The 19,479-nt window shown below is 37.6% G+C and overlaps 1 long non-coding RNA gene across 2 annotated transcripts in view; it reads left to right on the top strand.

Annotated features, from left to right (window-relative positions):
• Positions 1 to 19,479, top strand: part of LOC118599218 — a 118,099-nt gene that overhangs the window by 59,734 nt on the left and 38,886 nt on the right. For both annotated transcript variants that reach the window (XR_004948522.1, XR_004948523.1), the window contains exons 3-4: positions 8,264 to 8,322; positions 14,115 to 14,180. This is a non-coding gene — a long non-coding RNA (uncharacterized LOC118599218). The remainder of the gene's footprint in view (positions 1 to 8,263; positions 8,323 to 14,114; positions 14,181 to 19,479) is intronic.

Genomic DNA, 19,479 nt, shown 5'->3' with positions numbered 1-19,479 from the left:
ATCCAAATAAACGTACTGTTAAATCTCCGCTTTTATAGGGGTGAACCTATAATTTCCAAAAAGTTTGACGCTTTGGGCCTGATTTATGATGATCCCACTTAAAAATTGAAAAGTCTTGGCACGTGCATAAATGGCACCTAATTAGGAGTTGATTTAATGAGACCAATTACGCAAGGAATAACAGGCGCAAACAGCAGTATTTAGATAAGGATTTGGATTGAAAAACATTGCAACTGAACTAAATAAAAACGGGGCTTCTCTTGAACAAATGAAACAGTCTGCTGCTCTTGCAGATGGCCTGTCAACCATTTTGTATTAAATGTGCTCTGATTTGTTTGTGACAAGACCTTTGTGGTGATATGTTTCGGCCATAGCAGTGCACACTCCACAGTAGATCACCTTATTCCGCGCTGATGAAGCCCAATAGGAAAAAACAAGTACAGGTGGTGGTCAATGCTGTCGTCAGTTGCCTGCAGAGTGCACCAGCCAGGGCATGGAGAGAACAGGAGAGGTGGAGAGAAGAAGCATACTGTGCACAAAAGAAATGTCCAAGGTAAAAGTTTGACTTTGGAGAAAATTGAAAAATACTATCATGTCTGCTTTAAAAGAAATAACAGGTTCCATACAGTATCTGACCTTGCTACATCCAAATATTGAGAGAACTTGAGTCTTCATAATGTTTTGTCTCATTCCAAATACAGAAGAGATGTGTCTTTGTTTAATTTTGTTTCATCAACACCTCCTCCGTAAAATGTTTGACGTTCAAGCTGTTGAACTTTCTCTGCACATTCAATGATCGCTGGGTCTGTACGCATAGGTCAAGAACAGACTTAAACATTTGCGTAGTGACACACAATCTGGGTTTTGAATGCAGCAGCCCAAAACACAGGTTTATAGGCATTTGCAGGCCACTTAAACACATGTTATGACTGGGGGTGAATGTAGCTTTAGTGCGCAAAGATAGTTTTGTAGTCTTTTGTGCATTTTGCCTATATCTGCCTATTCAAGCATATTAGGCCTGTGCAATACATAGAAAATTTATTGACATTGCGATGAGCCAAAAGACGGTGTTAACCTCGATAAATGGTTACCTTAAATGTTCCCACAGGTGGATTATTATTTCTATTGTTGTTTAAGTATTTCAAGTCATATCGTCATCACAATACTGATCACTTATACCGCAAGTTGCCTCATATTGAGCAGCCCTAATGAATATCCTCTTTTACCACTTGCAATTTGGTAAATAAACAAAGCACAGATTTTTGAGTAATTTTACATACTCAAACCCTCAGTAAATTGGACCCACTGTGATCCATTTTGGAAAAAAAAAAGTCAGACTAAAATCATAAATCCAATAGTACTAAAAGTTTTGTTGAAATGTTGCTTTTGACAGCCATTTAGGAGAATGAATTCAAACACTTGAGGAAAAAAGGAGATATTTTACTGAGATTTTGAATGTAGTGTGTGAGTAATGCCTTGGTGTATAACTAGCTGTCACTAGATTCCTGGGGTCATTTTAAGACATTAGACTCTTTCTCCTACTTCTGTTCTTTCTCAGCACCAGTCCTATTCTTATTGAAATCACTCCTAAAAAATGCCTTGTTAAAGGCATAAAAAATGTTATATATATATATATATATAGCCCTTCCTCCCAGTAACTTTTGCCACCCCAGGTAAAACTGTCACAAAAGCTAGCAACTTACCCCTGGTTACTTTCGCTGAAATGTTAGGATATCTCCATGTGGAATTAGCAGCAGGGAGTTGAGCACCTTCCTCGTGCATCTTGGACAGCTCAGTGTTTTACATTTCATAACCCCCCCCCCTGTTGGGCTCAAAGCCACATTCCTTTTTTTTTTTTAAAATCTCCAACCGCTGAACACTCTTAAACTCAGACAGGAAGTTATCCAAAAAACTTTGCAAAGCAAAACTCATTTGCAGTTTTCAAAGTTCGCCAGTCCTCCGCCTTGATCGTGCACGGCCTGCAATTATTCTTTTAAAGGTTTCAAAGGTGTCAACATGAAGGACGATGATCTCATGTCGCAGGTTGCAACTTGCATATTGAAGATTTTGAGGGCCCATTTCATCTTCACCTTTTCTTACTTAGGAGTTCAAACCATCTTCTGCTCCTCCGCTACAGTGTGTGTATAAGATCCATGGTAGACCTGCTGAGCTCCCAATCTCACTGACATTCAGCGGCATGTGTGTGTGGTGTATGTGTCTGCCTCAAAGAGAGGTGGTTACAGTTTAAATTATCCATGAAAAGAGAATATGGATTTGAGCACCAGCAGTCTGGACCTTCTTCTGTTTGTTGTGCTAAAAAAAATAATCATACTCAAAAGAGCCCCAGCTGAGGTTTCTTGGTCTTACTAGCATCAGCACATGAAATCAGAAAAACACCATTCATTTTGTTAAAGACCCTCTCCGATCATCTTTTGAGGCATTTTAAAAGCATTCCCAGTGGACTTTTAATCTGCCATTTTTAGCCAAAATCAAAAAATCTGTCAATTTATCTGAGATACTCTCTGCAGACTGGTATTAGTTCTTTAGAGATTTGCTACTGAGTTACCAAGAGATGGCTGTTTATGCACTTTCCTGTTTGCTCACACCCCCAACCTAACATTACCACAAACAAAATGACCAGCAATATTGAAAAAAAGATAGATGTCTACAAGTCGATGCACCAGAATGGAGCAGAGCTTTCCCATATGTTTTCTACATTAACATATACGCTCTCTTCCAAGCAACTTCTTTATGTCTACTTTTGATTTTCATCTATTTTCGGGGTGTCCAAAGCCAGGCCTCCTACCGATTATCCAGAAATCCTGTCTCATCTGCTACTGATTACCTGGATCAGGTGTGTTTGGCCAATAAGAAGCTTCAAAGCTATAGGTTGGTTGGAAAACACGTAGGACACCAGCCCTTGAGGCCTGGATTTGGACACCCCTGATCAAGTTTAATAAATTAATACTTCAAAAATGTAGTTTTAAATGTCATTTTTTAATCATATATCCCTAATAATAAGAAAAATGCCACAAGAACATGTTAAACACCAAAAAAGCAAGATTTTTATGTGAATGGGTCTTCAAACATTGAATTGCCTGTGTTTCCTGTAAAGGCAAATTGCCTGTTTAAACCTCCTGCAGGGGCGATGGGTTCAGTTTGTTGTATGATGTGCTCCTTCCTTACAAATATGCCACAGTCCATTCTGTTGCTTTATTTATTTTTAAAAAGAAAAATAAGTTTGCTTTTTTTTTTCTTACTTGTCTTTTTACTGTGTAAAAAAGTTGTGTACGATGTAATGAATCTGATTAACAAAGGGCAGAAAAGGTGACTACAAAGAAAACTGTGCAACGTGGCACCAAAATAGCAAAGAAAATAGCGGTCAACAAAAATAAACAGCCAAAGCTCTCTCACTTAATCCTAAATTTAGGTGAATTTATCCAACCTTTCACTTCTGTGTTTATAATTGCCTTGTTAAAAATGTTAAACATGCTAAAGTACAAAGTAAACAAGGAAATGTGCAAAGAAAACTACATTTTGGCTCCTACATCTGCAATATGGTAAAGAAAAACATGCATACACAGAGGAAACTTTGAACCATGTGCTGAAACTGTCAAGAATTCATGTATAGGTATTTTTTAATCCCAGTTCACCTTTTAATAGCAGTTGTCTAGACTGTGAATTGTTTCTGGGCCTTGCACAACCACAGATGGATCCGCTGTGGGGTTCTACTGGAGATTCATATTAATGGACTTGACCTCAATCCCTCCTTTTCCTTTTTTCTTCATCCAATCTTTTCCCCCTGTTTCTCCCACTGCTCACTTTTTTCCTCATCCCTTCCAAACACCCAGGAGACAGATGGACCAACACTCAACTTCACACCATTTAGCTTTTCAAGGCTACTAAAATAGAGTGTGTTGAAAAGGTGAAATGAGTTAGTCGGGAAACAAGGACTGTGTGTAGTTTTGCGTTCGAGCGACATGAAAATGAATGAGTAGACGTGTGCCATACATAAAATATGTTGGTGTCCTGCTCTTTGAGTTTAGTGCATGTGTGTGTGGTTCTGTGCACCGGAGGTCTGCAGTATAAAGGCTGCAGACAGGGGAATGTGGGGAGTAAATGAAGGACTTAGTGCTCTGCACGACTGACTGGTCAGATCTGTGATGCTACCTTGAGGATCCCAGGCTCAAGTCAGTAATAGAGACTGAGTACTGATCTGTGCAAACTCAGAAATGTTAACGGGGAGCTATATATGTCATGTTTCCTACCTTTTTTACCAAAATATGATGCTATTAATATGAAGGACATGTTTCACAACCAGTAATAAACAGCAATATGGAAATTAAAGTGTACAAAATATTTTAATGTATTCCTTAAGAATAATTTTTGTGAGTCCAAGTTCCACTCCCTCCCTTTATTCCAGTCACACCAGATGGACGCTTCAAATCGCAACACAATTTATTCATCAGTCCTTCAGTGGTTCTGGCTATGTCCATATTCCCACCCTAATCCGTAATTACTAAAAAATGATATAGTGTGGAACTATAAAATGCCCTGGATTTTAAAACCAATTCAGGCACCATGCTCACTGTTCTTTTTTCTAAACGGCGGATATGATGTCACTAATTTCACAAAGTGAATCAATACATTCCATGATGTCTTTTTATGAATCCACTGTGCTCTGGGGCTGAAAATGGGGATAGTTTGCTAAAAAAATACATTTAAACATTTTTTTCGCAAAAAATGTTTAAACGCAGTCCATTGTGGTCTATATTCGCTAATGTAGTGAGCATTGATACACACTCGTTTTTCGCAAAAACATCTTGGAAATATCTGGGCTCTTGATTTTGAAATTGTAGATTCGGACAGCACTACAAAATGGTGAACACACTATATAGTGCACTGTATAGTAAGTAGAAAAGGAATTTGGACATAGCCTCTAAGTCACTGCTGTCATCTGGCCAGATTCTCCCCAGAACCCATTACTAGATTATCTAAAATTCGGACTATAAGTCGCACCGGAGTATAAGTCGCAGGGGCCAAAAAATGCATAATGAAGAAGAAAAAACCATACATAAGTCGCACTGGAGTATAAGTCGCATTTTTTTCAAGTAATTTATTTTACAAACTAGTTGAAAAAAACGATATTACATCATCCTGGAAGGTAAGTTATAACATTCATAAGTGAATAGAAAACAGGCTGAATATGTGTCAACACATATTCACATATTAGCATCATGAAAAAAACGAAAAGGTGTAGCATTTATATAACATAATAGTTTTATTTAACTATAGCCTCAAGAACTCATCAATTTTGTATCTTTACTGTAATTAATTGCACGCAATCTCACTCCATATCACTAAATCCCTTAAATTCTTCGTCCTCTGTGTCACGTCTGAATAACTAAAGTAAATAAAGTAATTGCACTCTAGACTTACGGTCCATATCTCATCATTAAAAATTCGTATATAAGTCGCACTGGAATATAAGTCGCAGGGACATTCAATCTATGAAAAAAACCGCGACTTATAGTCCGGAAAATACGGTAATGTCATTATTTATTATTATTATTATTTAGAAATATTGGTTTGTTTTCTATTATGGCCCACAACCATGGTTTGAAGTATCCTAGGGCAATTTACTGAACCCGACATTACTCCTGGCGGTTATGGGTTGGCGCCACCATTAAGCAACTGACACATCGAGCAGGTAACGTGTGCAGTGCAACGTGAGGCGCTTTTTCTTCTATTTACTAGGACGTTTGCCAGCCGCAGTTGAAAGAGGCTTGGTGCAAAATGTCAAAGTGGTGCAAACGTCGTAAATCTTGATTCTGATTCCAATCAAACCAGAAATGAGAAGTCGATAATCACACCAGTTCCAACTTAATAATTTAACATATGGTATGTAAGCTGATGGATTTAGTTGCTACTTATCAGATCCTGTCCTACTTTTGGCTTCTCCAAATTAAATGCATTTTGGTAATAATTAAAGTTTTTATTAGCCATGTTTAAAAAAATAAAATATAATTTTAACAAATTATGCTCTTGGGTCCTCAGGAGTTTTCTGCTGCTGAACTTAGAAACAATAAATACTTGGAATATCAAAATAATGATTGCGATTCAAGTTTATTTATTATTCACAGTCCTAAACTAAATGATGTTAACCTATTGGGTGTAATGGACCATATCATAAGGAACTAAATATGTTTTTATGTATGCATATGTCAGCACAAACCAGACTTATTGATTAAATCTCACATAATGCCACAAGTGAGAAATAGTTCTGCGCATATCCTTATTGATGCACGCACGAAGATCCCTGTGTCATCCCTAAAGCCACCTGTCATGGATTAAAGCACTTCCTCTAGTGCATGAGCATACATAACAAGCTCAGGCTCAGCCTGTTTGAAATGGTCCGACTGCAAAAAAAAGAGGTTTCTAAATATTTAGAAGTGACGAATTCCCAATCTATAATGCGTGATGTTTTCTGAAAGAGATGTTTGAGTATGCAACAGTCTGTTGACATACCTAAGTAGCTCCACACACTCAGCAATAATGTGGCTGCTTGTCTATGCCTTTACCTCACTCTCCAGAAGTGATCAGTCTTTGGACTTGAAAGGTCAGAAATGCTGATTTCTGGCCAGCAAACTTCTTTGATGATAAAGTCTCAAGTACTCAAACATTTACAAATGTCCTTCCTCCTCTTATTTAAAAAAAAAACAAAAGTTCTTGCAGTAAAATAAATTAAACATAACCCGCTATATCCCCTTTCAGGGTCACGGGGTTGCTGGAGCCTGTCCTGGCTACAGTTTGGCGAAGGCGGGGCACACTCAGGTTGTCAGTCTATCGCAGGGCAGCAAATACATTTGCGATTAAATTAAAAAAAAAATCTATTGACATATCATAATCATCTCAGATCGTGTTTAAGCCTTAGTAGAGTGAAAGCTGTCAAAAATAGTCAACTCTAACCATCTTTCTGACTATAAACATATTAAATTATATTTTTGATTCAGACTATAGACAACCAAAACATGAAAATAGTTTTTTGCATATATATCTCATTAAGAGCGATCAAAATGTTTTCTTGATGTGGAAACAAAGCTTGATTTTCAGAGGGCAGCTGTATCAAGTCCTTTATAAAATCCAGAGTTCCATAGTTACAGTATATCTCACTGCAGCAGAACAAATCCTGTCCAGCGGGGCAACTGTTTAAGCTCGGGTGTTTTTTTTCTTTGTCGTCCTTTGAAGATGATTACAGTTTTTTGGGGAAAAAACGTAACTTCCTATAACTGTTTTTGTAATTTTTGTCCTCTTAATTTTATAGCATCGATGTATATTTAAAGCCCAGATATCTAAACCCTAAAATGTCCATGATAAATGTTTTCTCGACTATATTACCTAAGTCAATAAGGTGGGGTTGAACAATCCTGGACCTCAAAATCTACCACCATGCCAGTTCTCCCTGCATCGTTACCTGGGTCAGGTGTGTTCAGTCACGACACCCGAGTCAACTAATCACCAGAGACAAGCATATAACAAGCAGGATGGTAGATCTAGAAGACCATGATATAATAACCCTTCAGTGTGTTATTTACACCTCCAAAGTTTTACTGTAGTTCTCCAAAAATATGTACAAACCTGTCATTAAAGTTCTTGGTTATTAAACCAGCTCAATGAACCACTTAAAAAGATAGACTTCAAACATTATTATTATTTTTTTCATATGCCAAACTCAAAGATGGAGACATACTTGGTCTATCATGAGGGATATCAGAAAACAGAAAGGTCAGTATCCCTCAGAACCAACCTTTTTAATCTTTATTGAAGAAAAAAAAAGGTTTCAAGATAAACTTCAAAACCTAAAAATAGCTTTTCCACAGGGGTGTCCAGCTTAAGATTTTTTTTCTTTTTCACTTTTAGAAAATCACCTACAAGGGTCTGTCTGCTAATGATGTAATTACTAGTGCTGAAGATACAATAAAGCATCAAGAGCTTTCTGAAAGTGGAAAAGGGTTATGATTTATATTCTGTATTTTACAAGTAGCCAATGAATAGAAACTAGAAATAGAAAAAAATGTGATTATATCTGCTCGTTCTCACCAGAACCAGCTGAAAGCTGAGAAAATGGAATATCCTTACACTAAGGTATAGCAGTCAGGCAAGGTTACAAATTGATGGGCTACTTTTTCGGAATCACTCAGAGACAGAATGTTTCTAAATTTGGCAATACTGATCAGATGATATGCCGTGTCTCATGTTTCAGGTAAAGGAGATTCAGATCAAAGTAACTCTTGGACCATCTCAGTGTGTCTAGAAGGCAAGGTAAGTTCTATGAAATCATTTAAAAGTGTAAAACAGTGTAAAATCCCTCTTTTACGTCTAAAAAAATGACAGCGTCTGCTTTTTTTAGATGAAAACTCAAACATTTTAGATACATTCCGAATCATTTTTTTCTGTAAAATAGAATACAACACAATAGTACTAACAACAACACAGGATTTTAACATGAATACTTTTGTTTTCTATAAAATTCAGTCACAAATTCTAAAGTATAATAGAAAAGGATGAGATAGTAATGATGTTGAACACAGTAGAACTCAGAAAAAAGTGGTATTAACATTTTTTTAGACTCCAGAGTGCAGTTAAAAAAAAGGCATTGCAAAGTAAAAAAAACAATCTTTGAAAGTTGCACTTTTAGGGGGTTCTGAATTACTCCACCAATGCTTCGTTCACACTAAGTTTAGCCTTATGACTCACCTACTTGGAAGCATTGACTTGGAGTGGGCTGGTAGAAATATAAAAAAAATGTAAGTTCTTAGCATCTAAAAAGAACAATAAAAACGGGTGAAAAGTAACTTTTCAAAAACATTTCAGAATTTAGTGGAAATAGGGTGAAAAATGCATGTCGCCTGCATACATGCACTGAGAGATCTGCTGCTGAGATCTTACAGGACTGATGTGAGTGGTGAGGCAGCGGCTCAGCTGGTTCCTTTTGGAAAATCAGAATTAAACAAGAGTGGAAATATTGATATATGTGGGTCAGTATCAATCCAATACCACCTTGCGATTAATACAATCGATATTTTGGATCGATCTGCCCAGCGCTATAGCATTGACTATATATTTCATTCACAATGCATGGAAGACACAAACAATGTTGAGAGATGAGATTTATTTATTTTGAAGAGCTCTACAAAAGCATCTTTTACAACCACTAAAGGGCAAGTGAAAACATGATGAAAATTAGCTTGTATTTATTTTATAATAGTCACACATAACTAGTTTCTGAGTATAAGTTTCACCCTTACTCAAACTATGCAAAAAACAATGACCTATACCCTGAAAATACAGTTGCTGTGACATCCGTAAGAGTTAAAAATAATAGAGTTGTGGCATATCATGAAAGTAGGTAATTTAATGAAGCATATGATAAAGGAAATGATTCAACTTAATGACTAAATTAACTTATAAATTGACTTAAATGCGTGAATATATAAAACACAGTACATAAATATTGACGAGAACAACTCTAAAGCACACAATCAAATGTTCCTAATGAAATAAAATGATTATTCACAACCACGGAAGTAATGTAAACTTTATTTTTTTTGTAACAGATTCAAAATTAAGATTTTTTTTTTTTTTTCAGCATTTGTAGTATTTTATTTTGTGCTATTTCTCCTCACCTGCATGGGCACCTCACATTACTGACACCGTGTGACTGTAGAGTAAATAAAAGACTGGAATTTTGAGCAGGTAAAACCTTTTTTTTTCCCTTTTATTTGTGGAGCAAATTGCACCTTTTTCCATGACAGCATATGGATGTAAGAGGGTTGCAGGGGCAGGCGGTATGTCCTTCACACTGATAGGAACGAGTTAGAGGAACAAGAGACCTGGCAGCAACCCCTTCTGAGATGGTTTCTTTGGGGATGAAAAGAGCCATGGGCAACTGCTGGGAAGCCAACCCCCTGGGCAGAAATGGAGCATGCTCGCGAAACCTAATGTTCCATCTGGTGTCAGGACTTTGCAAAACCTCTAAGAAAGCAGCAAGAAAGAGAATTGTGCCGTCCGCAGTGGAGGATATTAGTGCTTAACTTTAAATTGGTTGCATGTCGAAATAGTGGCTACATTATAGAAACGGATAAAACTCAAGCAAAAATCAATTACTTCTTAACAAATACGATACTTGAAGATCTAAAAATAAAGAATTAGGAGTGGAGAAACAAATTTCCTTTTTCTATTGTATCTGGAATGTTTTTGTCAAGCTGCAGTTGCAGCTGTGGCCGTTTGGCCCATTGACCGATTGATCGGACCATTGTCGATTGCAGTTTTAGGACATCAGCATGCAGCGGGGCTCCACCTCGAGACTCTTAAACCCACTCTTAAAACACGACCCCCACCAAAAGCAATTATAGCCCTCCATCAATATATGCATACATGTTCAACCGGAGTGTCCCGCACATACAAAGAAAAGATGCAAACATTCTCTCGGCCCAGCTTTTATTGAACAAGAATCCAATTACTTAACCCAGCGTGAGGTTCCAGACCCTCTGCACTCCTCCACCTTGACGACTCTGCGTTAATATCTGCTGACAGCCCATGTCCACCGTTCACACTCGCACACACTCGTGAACACACGCACACACAAAGACGCACAAACCTCAGAGACATGCAGCTGATCCCCGTAAGAGTCTGATTAAATGAAAAGTCTGATGCCCATTTCTTCATGCCAGGGTCAATGAATACCAATGAGAGACAGATATCACAGTCCTTGAAATCTGTGTGTGTGTGTGTGTGCATAAGTGACAGAGACAGAAAAAGGAACTTCCACTTTGATGCATAGCCACAGAGCTGAAAATGTAGCAATGAATTTATTTTTTTATCTCCCAGGTTCATATGTCTCCATGACATCTGGCTTTTTATTGTTCCCAGTCCATAGATCACTTATTAAGTCAAGTAATGAGGAGGTCATGCATAATTTCATTTGCTCTGGCAGTTCCTCGGGACATTTTCTTACTTCACTAAAATCTATGATAGTTTCCTTTTGAAAGGCTATAATTCTCCCTCAGCAGCAGGCACTGGGGTCACAGATGCTAAATGGGCCATCTATAGATTCTTGGTGGAAGAAGAATATTGTGTTGAGTCATTTCGAACCTTTTATTGAGGCAATTTGACTCCACATGGTTTCATTTGCTTCAGGTGATGTATTGGATGAAAGACCACTTTCCAGTCACTCCTGGAACTTTGCTCTCTGCAGTCGCACTCTTCCAGTTGGAGGCTGAAAGTAACGAATGCTATTTAAGAAAAAAAAAAAAAAAAAAAACTTTGTCCATTAGGCCCATTAATTATCAGTATGATCCTCCAAGAGATTTTGTTCTGGCAGTGGACGGTTGGTGATTACTTCCAAACTCGATCATGTCCGGAGCGACGAGGTTTAGACCTAAATTTGGTTGCAGCAGTGGGATATTGCATTTTCTTATCATACAGTTGCAATTTAAGTTCCTTTTCTTTTACATATCAAAGCATTTTTATTTACTCACTGCAATGACTACCACCAACTGTATTGTTTGCATTACATCGAGCAGCAGTAGCACAAAATAGTTTTTTTTAGGTATTCTTTGATGTATTGGCTTGTGTTTATGTCCATATAATGCATATGATAACTCCATGCTGCTTGTAGACATATTGCCTGACTGACTTTCATATGAAGAAACATCAAATCATTGCAAGCAAATAACATCGGCATGGCGTACCTGAAAAATTAATGTCCTTGGAGGCGGTAGAGAATTTGCGAGATAGGCAAAGCCCGGCTGTGTGATATAGCATATATTCCCTCCCCCTATCCTTCCCAGCTTGAGAGATGTCCGTCCATTGGTCAGTTGTCCTGCAGGGATGGCTGCCGAGCTTATCGGTCTGTTACAAATCAGGCAGAGAAATTGCAGCAGGAACATCTCTCCCTTTTCTCTCTGCTCTCGCTCAACAGGAACACTCGAGGGGATTGAAGCGCTAAGAACACAGCACAAATCTGCTCTGCCTCCTTTGCCCCGCGTCTACCTAGAATTCTCTTCTTTTTTCCTTGTCTTGTTCGAGAAAAGTTACACTGTCCCTTATATTTGAGTGGCTGCACTTTTCAGTATCCTGACCTCTGATTAATTATTTCTCAGGTTTTTGCCTGATACATGTTTGAAACGGCTCAAAGGTTAAATAGACAGCAAGTCTTGTCTCTTTCATTAGCATTTTCCCCGTCAGCCACGACTGAAATAAATTCACAAAAATCATTGTGAAGCTGGAGTGGGTGTAGCTTCACCCCAAAAATGACCTAAATGCATAATAGAAAAAAGGTAAGGTCAGGCAGAAACAATTTCTGGGAATTAAGCTTGCATTCATGGGTCAAATTTATTCAACAGTGGTTCTTTTTTTTTCCTTTTTACTTTCATGTGGAAAATTGGCCACATGAAAGAGGGAGATAAGAGGCACAGATACCAATTTATCTGCTGGCAATGGCCACACAAGAACATAATGGAGCCACAAACAATTGTGCACATTGTGTCAAAGAAGCTAAAGAGCACTGGTTTGTGCATCTGCATGGTTTTCGTGTCAAACGACACTGACGCAACCAAACAGCAAGCTTATTAGATGAAGGAAATTGTCTATGAATTAGTATTTCTATACAAAAAAATCTCACAGAAAGTTTGCAATATTACGTATTTTCCTGTCATACACAAATAACAGCTATTTTGTTCTGAAAAAGTGTGAAATTAAAAAAAAAAAAAAACCTCTTTAGGACAGCTGTTAAGACAACATATTCAATTTGTTTCATAAATATTTAACTGCAACTCCAAATACATTTTCTTCACTGGACACATTGATTTATGTTTTTTTTTTTTTCTTTTCGGTTTAACTTTTTTAGTCTACCTTTTGATGTTCAACTTTTTTTACTTTGACAAGAAATGTTTATTATCCAATGTTAAAGTTGTCTAACTTTACTCTTAATTATTTTTAGACTTACATTTTTGCATGCAGAGACTTCAGGTTGAACTTTTTTTAATCCTCATTTTTAAGCTTCAGGTCTAAAAATAAAAGCTCTCGTTATAATCATGTAGCTTTTTGAATGGAGAAATATTAAATCCCTATATTTTTGTGTCCCTACAAACTATATAACATTAATTTAATGATAATTTATGACAATAAAATACTAATTTTAACCACAAGGTTAAAGACTTCAGACTTGATTTGGAATTACAACTTAAGACGTATACTAACACTAAAGACTTGACTTAAATTTGATTAAAAAGGCTTCAGATTTGACTTAGACTGGCAAAAAGGGACTTGTGAGAATCTCAAGAGCTGACATCCTGCTAGTTTTTCAAAAACTTTACCCTACCTATTGTTGGTTAGGCCTTAGCTCCATGCTTGTGCTAACAGTTTTTTGAGTTGTGCAGGCCCGTGGAGGGGTTGTTGATAGGTGTTGCCACATTTTAAATTGTAGTTCCCTTGAGGCTTGTTTTTTGCTCACTTTCCTATTGAACAAAATCAACAGCCCCCTAACGTAGTGCTCAGATTTTTGGGGGCGTTTGAAAAAATGAAAAATCCGTTCAACATACCTACCTCTACACCTAGTGTACACTATGACCCGTCAATAGCAGCATGCCCGTAGGAAAGAAAATATGCATGATTTTCTTTCTACGGTCTACAACCTTAATGTCATGCAGACCACCTGTATACACTTAACAAATTTACCAATTTTTTTTGTCTGTATTCATCCATAAGGGCAATTGTGACTAATGTATTGCCCGGATCATGTGTGTTGGATCATTAAGAAGCAATGACAGGTTAGTTAGACAATATGAAGGACACTGGCTCTCAAGGCTTGGAGTTTGACACCTGTGATGGCATATTTTTTTCTAAAAACTTCTGAAACATTGTATATTGACTATTTTCTTCCTCTGTTGACATAGATATCAATCTGAAAGATATCAAATAAATACAGATTCTAGTTTGGTTTTTTGGGTTATTGTATTAAACAAAAGCACTCTCAAACGTTTGTCTTTGTGCTTGCTTTTTACCTGAGATTGCTGATTAGAAGTGTGCCCCACAATTATTTTCCTCCACAGATACATAAGCTAGTGGAAAATCCTTTGAGAGCACCGACCAATTCATCAGTTTCTCTGCAGATTCAGGTGAGACTATTTAAATCCATTAAAGTAAGAAAACGTATGTCTACAAAAATAGTTGTTTCATGTTTACATTTGTTTATTTTAGATGTTCTTTTTTTTTGTTTTTAGCTTCCTTGGTCTGTTCTGTACACACAGACAATATTCTGTAATATTGAGATGCAAGGACTTTATAAACCATGCCAGAATCATATGCTTGCATTTCCTGAGGAATCCTGCTGTGGCATCTGGAATGTATTTAGGATCCTATCCATGTTGGAATGTTGTCTTTTCCTCTCCAGCTACTATACTCTGCTGTGCTGTATTTCCTGTCATTGCTCGTTCTGTTCATCAGGATCTTTCCTTCTCTTTACCAGGCTGCAACACAAACACGGTTACCTCAGGTATCTCCATAATTAACAGCTGGAGAGGATTTTTTAATGAAATTCTCCACCTTTTATTTCCCAAGACACTGATCAACATTGCTTATTGAATCTTGCGTTGAAGAAGCGTGTAATTTCTTGATAAGTTGGCAGCAGCTGGCTGAAAGTTCATTTATCTCCCTATAATCATCTCTTACTTCACAAACATCTGTTATTTTTGATGTTTTTGAGTTTTATGCAGCCGATTTAAGGACCAATGGCTGCCAATTTTCTTCACAAGGTATGAATAGTTTGTGAAATTATAAAATGTATGAATTCCCATGGTCTTCCTAGTAATAACGGAACAAATCTTCTTTGTTTAACAAGTAAGTTTAATACTAACTTTGTTATGTAAAAGTTAACACCATTGAATGCTAAAATGTAAATTTAATTAATTTGCTTAAAGATATATATTTTTCCATGCAATTTAATAGTGTTGTAGATTAAAGCCTATTCTAATGAAATTGTGCTTGTAACATATTCTTGTAACATAATTTAAGATTTTATTAATTAAATTAATTAATTGCCTCTCTGTGGAGGTGTTGTGGGCATGTCCCACTGGGCAGAGGGCCCAGGAAAGACCCAGGACACGCTGGAGAGACTACGTCTCTCTGCTGGCCTGGGAACGTCTCGGAGGTCCCCCCAGAGGAGCTGGAGGAGATGGACATGGAGAGGGAAGTCTGGGCATCTTTCCTTACACTGTTGCCCTCGCAGAAGATGGATGGATGGATGAATTTAAGATCAAAACTGCATTTAGGAGTATTTTGTAATTAAAATTGTGACCAGGAGTGTGAGATCAGGAGAAGAAAAAAAAAACTGCTGTTTAAAAAAGCAAAAGTGTCCCAGCTCCACTCTATTTTGGATGCATCCATTTGCAGACAAATAGATTGATTATCGTCTTTATTTTCCTCGTGTGAGATGGCATTTTGGCTCAAAACTGTACTAGATAACTCAAATATTGTTGTTTTTTATGCTTGTTTTTTGCAATGCTAATATTAGCTTAGGGTTGTGAGAAGCTGTAAGCTAGCAGGAGAAAGTGTAAACACAGGGCGGATGGGAAATAAGCATAGGTTAACTTCAACACCAAAAGTCCTGCCCACAACTCTTTCTAAATAAATCTTTCTGTGCTGCAAAAAACATGTGGTAAAAAACGACAAATGCTTTTTGGTTTTGGCTAAGAACTGCATAAGCATAATTAAAAAATCACTGGAAACACTTTTACACTAGATAAAAATACAGTTGGAGTGGAACTTTAACTGCTCACAAGAATACTTCTCTAATTGCTGTCTGAAAGTCGTATTGACTTTCTCAGAGTTTCAATGAATTCTCCCAACACTTGATACGGGCACATCTCTGTGTGTATCGATACCCAGAGAGAGCTTTCTCCCGGCCCACTGTAACTTTCTCACACATGTCCCAAAGACATATTTCAGTTTACATTTGCGGTATTGAATTCATAATTGCTTGTTGGCCATAAAACTTCCTGCATAATGAAATGCTTTCATAACAATCAATAAAAGAAATAGAGCAGGTCCATTTAAATGGTGTTGCAATGGGAGAAACCCACCGAGCTGAACTGCTGCTTTCAGTGTGCCACCATTATCGGTGAGTGGCGCATGTAAAGGCGAGGTGGAGTGGATTTCATTTCAAAGTCCTGCTCTGGCGGGGAGCAATCCGTCTTTCCGGAGTGATGACATGCGGGAGGAGAGGAAGGATGGATGTCAGTCTGCAGTGTTGGAACCATTCCGGGCCTTTAGGTGCCCCACTGCACACTCTTCCAATCCAGCTCGCACTGGATTTTGCTTACTCTCATTTAGTCAGGCCTATTTGTCTTCCCTTTACAGCCCAACCTGCTCCAAAGATGTAATTCCATAAAAGCATGCAATCAATACACCCAAAACTGCATTCATCTATCATTTTTAGAGAAAAAAAAGAAAATATGGAAAATGATGTGTGTTGTATATGTGTGAGTGCTTGTATGAGTGAGTATGTTTATGCGCAGGTTCAAATCTCCCAAATCAGCTAGAGTGGAATAGGTCAAAGTTCTGGCTTGGTCAGCAGGGCTGGCTCGTACTCGTGCACAGGAGGGCTCCATCCACTGGATGGCAGTGTTATGAGTTTTTGTTCCCCCAAAGCAAAAGCAACAATCAATTTACGTGGGGTGTACTGTGTCAAAAATGAGGAAATATTAATTTCTTTGCTGCTGGAAACCTTAACATTTCCAGGAAAGATACAAATACAATATCTACACAGTCACACACACAAGCACCGACGCACTCGGGCCTCATTAATCTCTTCTGTAACATGACTCTATCCTCTGGCTCCAATATTACAGTAAATTGTGATGCTTATCTACAAGCAGCCCTGCCCTTGAAATAGGTGCTGTTCCATCGCCGGGCTAATACCACAGCCATTAAATGGTTGGCACATTTTTCACAGGTATATAAATTGCTTTAAGCTGCAGCTTACTCTCAGCACACTGAAATACAAACACAGACGTTCTCCTGCTCTCCCCCCCTTTTTATCTGGCTTGCTCCTCTGTCTGTTTAATACTTCCAAACCACACTGCCACCACCTCCCATCACTCTTCCCGCCCCTCCTGTCTCCTCACAAGTAAAATGAGCATGGATTGAGTTCCAGCTTGAAGCAAGCTTCCGTAAATGGCTTATTAGCAGCCAATAAACATCTGTCATTTCAATTTAAGCAAACACTTGAGTCCTGTTCATAATTGCCAATGCACGAACAAGACTGGAAATCAATAGTACAGTTTAACAGGATGTCTCTTGTGCAGCGTTTGATCTTACCTTTTTTCAAAGCGGTGTCTGAAAAGGACAGATATCACACACATAGGAGCACTTTCTGTCTGTCTGTAATGATCTGCCTAATATGAACACAATATGTCATTATTCATCACAGCTGATAAAAGGAACAATAAGATGAGGAAATATAAAATGATTTTGCCAATTTACGAATTTAGCAATTCTGTTTGTAGGTTAATTGCCACTAAGACAAAAATAACACACAAGTATGTTTGAATTACACATTTTAATAGTTTAGTTTGCATTTTAACCAGATAAATAAATATTTTAACAGCCCAGACAAAAACATAACTCGGTACTTAGTAAGTTTTGGATTTGGGAAGCTAACCTTAGGTTTGCTTGGACCTGAGGGAGTTTGGCCCACTCCTGTGATATCGTATGGGGTCTAGATGACCCTACTCTTATACTGATGTGTGATCCCTCCCATGACAAAGGTGGACAGGATTTAATGCCAGTGAAAATAAAATAAAATTTAAAAAAAATCATTGAAAAAAAAGTTTTAGTGCACTGTCTTGTGGGGTCCAGATGACCCCACTTTTAATGTAAACATGCCTAGTATAGCACAAGGGTTATTTGCTTAAGATTAGCAACTTTTCATTTGCAGATTATAACATGTTTCCTATGAAATTGACAGTTAAAAAAGCACTGGACTGAGCAACCTCTCATGTTACAAATGGGAATTATCCGCCAGCTCCAAGAACCCAAAAACAGCTATTATAATTGGGAGAATAACGGTTTTTGCCTATTTTTATTTAATATGTTCTTAATAATTGTATTTTTTCATTATATGTTTTCTTTATTACAAGTTATAAACTGACCAGCCAGATGCCTTAATGAAAGCATGTGATCCCAAGCCTGCTTTCAGTGGAAGGAATGTGGACTTTATAGGGTAACCAAACCCTAAATCACATTTTTTTGGCTGTTGACCTCTATAAATGAGGCTTTAAAAGTGCTGACTATTGGTCCTCGACAAATTTTTGACAATTCAAAATAAACTTGTTTAATTCTAAAAATAACGGTCTAAAATCATCTGTGTGCTGCCCCCTACAGGTTATAATGAGGTATAACAGTTGAATTTTGTAGTTGGTCAAACCATGAAAGTAAGTTCTATGTCATTTCAGGGGTCCCATGTCATGATCTGCTGCTCCAATAATGATAACAGCTCCACCCCTCTGATTGGATTTTCATATTTTGGCTGTGGGTGGAGACAGCCTCCATTTGTCCTGTAGAAACATTGATTTAGACTGACTTGGACCAATCCAAATGGTAACATCCATTTGTCAAAAAAAAGGGAATTGAACTGACTTAATTTTTTAAGTAAGCTATTTTCTTTGGATGACATCACACTCACTCGGTTCTAGTTGTCATTTCCAGTCAATTGTTTGAAGACTAACCCAATCAGCCCTGGACTATCATACACTTCATAAACCATTTGTTATCTGACTTTTCATGCTAGAATCCGTATCCATGAACTCTTTTCAACACTCCAGCTGAGTGAATGAGGCCCTCACCAAGAACTATTGATCATTTAAAGTCATCATGCTTGACATGTCTGCCAAGGAAGTTGGTGTTCTTGGAGTCAAAACAAACATACTTCCATCAAAACACGGTAAAATGAGTTGATGATTATGATCTCATCTGATCACGGTGCTATGATTCAGATCGAAATTTCAACTATTCCTGTGTTTTATCAAGCTGAGAGAACTTGTTAGCATTGCATACACGATGAATAGTCTTACTATTCAATGTCGGTGACTTCAGTTCCAGCTTGTTGATTTGAGCCTCCCATCTTCCCCTTTTTCTATCAACATTACAACAATGTAAAGTGAAATGTAAATCTAAAGTTTGCAAATCTGTTAATAGTAATAATATTCTCATTGAAAACCATTTTATTGCTGATTCCAGCCAAGTCTACAGTTTTGTTCCTGATGTCCTTTGACAGCTTTTTAGTTTCGGTCATGGTGGAGAGTTTGAAATCTGATTGATTGCTTCAGTAGACGGTTGTCTTCTATCACTTGTATTAGGAGCCCTCTGTTTGATCTCCGCTCATTACCTGTAATCTGGCTAATTAAGTGGGCAAGTGTA

The sequence above is a fragment of the Oryzias melastigma genome, linkage group LG10, assembly GCF_002922805.2.
Source record: "Oryzias melastigma strain HK-1 linkage group LG10, ASM292280v2, whole genome shotgun sequence".
Classification (NCBI taxonomy): domain Eukaryota; kingdom Metazoa; phylum Chordata; class Actinopteri; order Beloniformes; family Adrianichthyidae; genus Oryzias; species Oryzias melastigma.
This window is presented reverse-complemented; position numbering and strand designations above follow the sequence as displayed.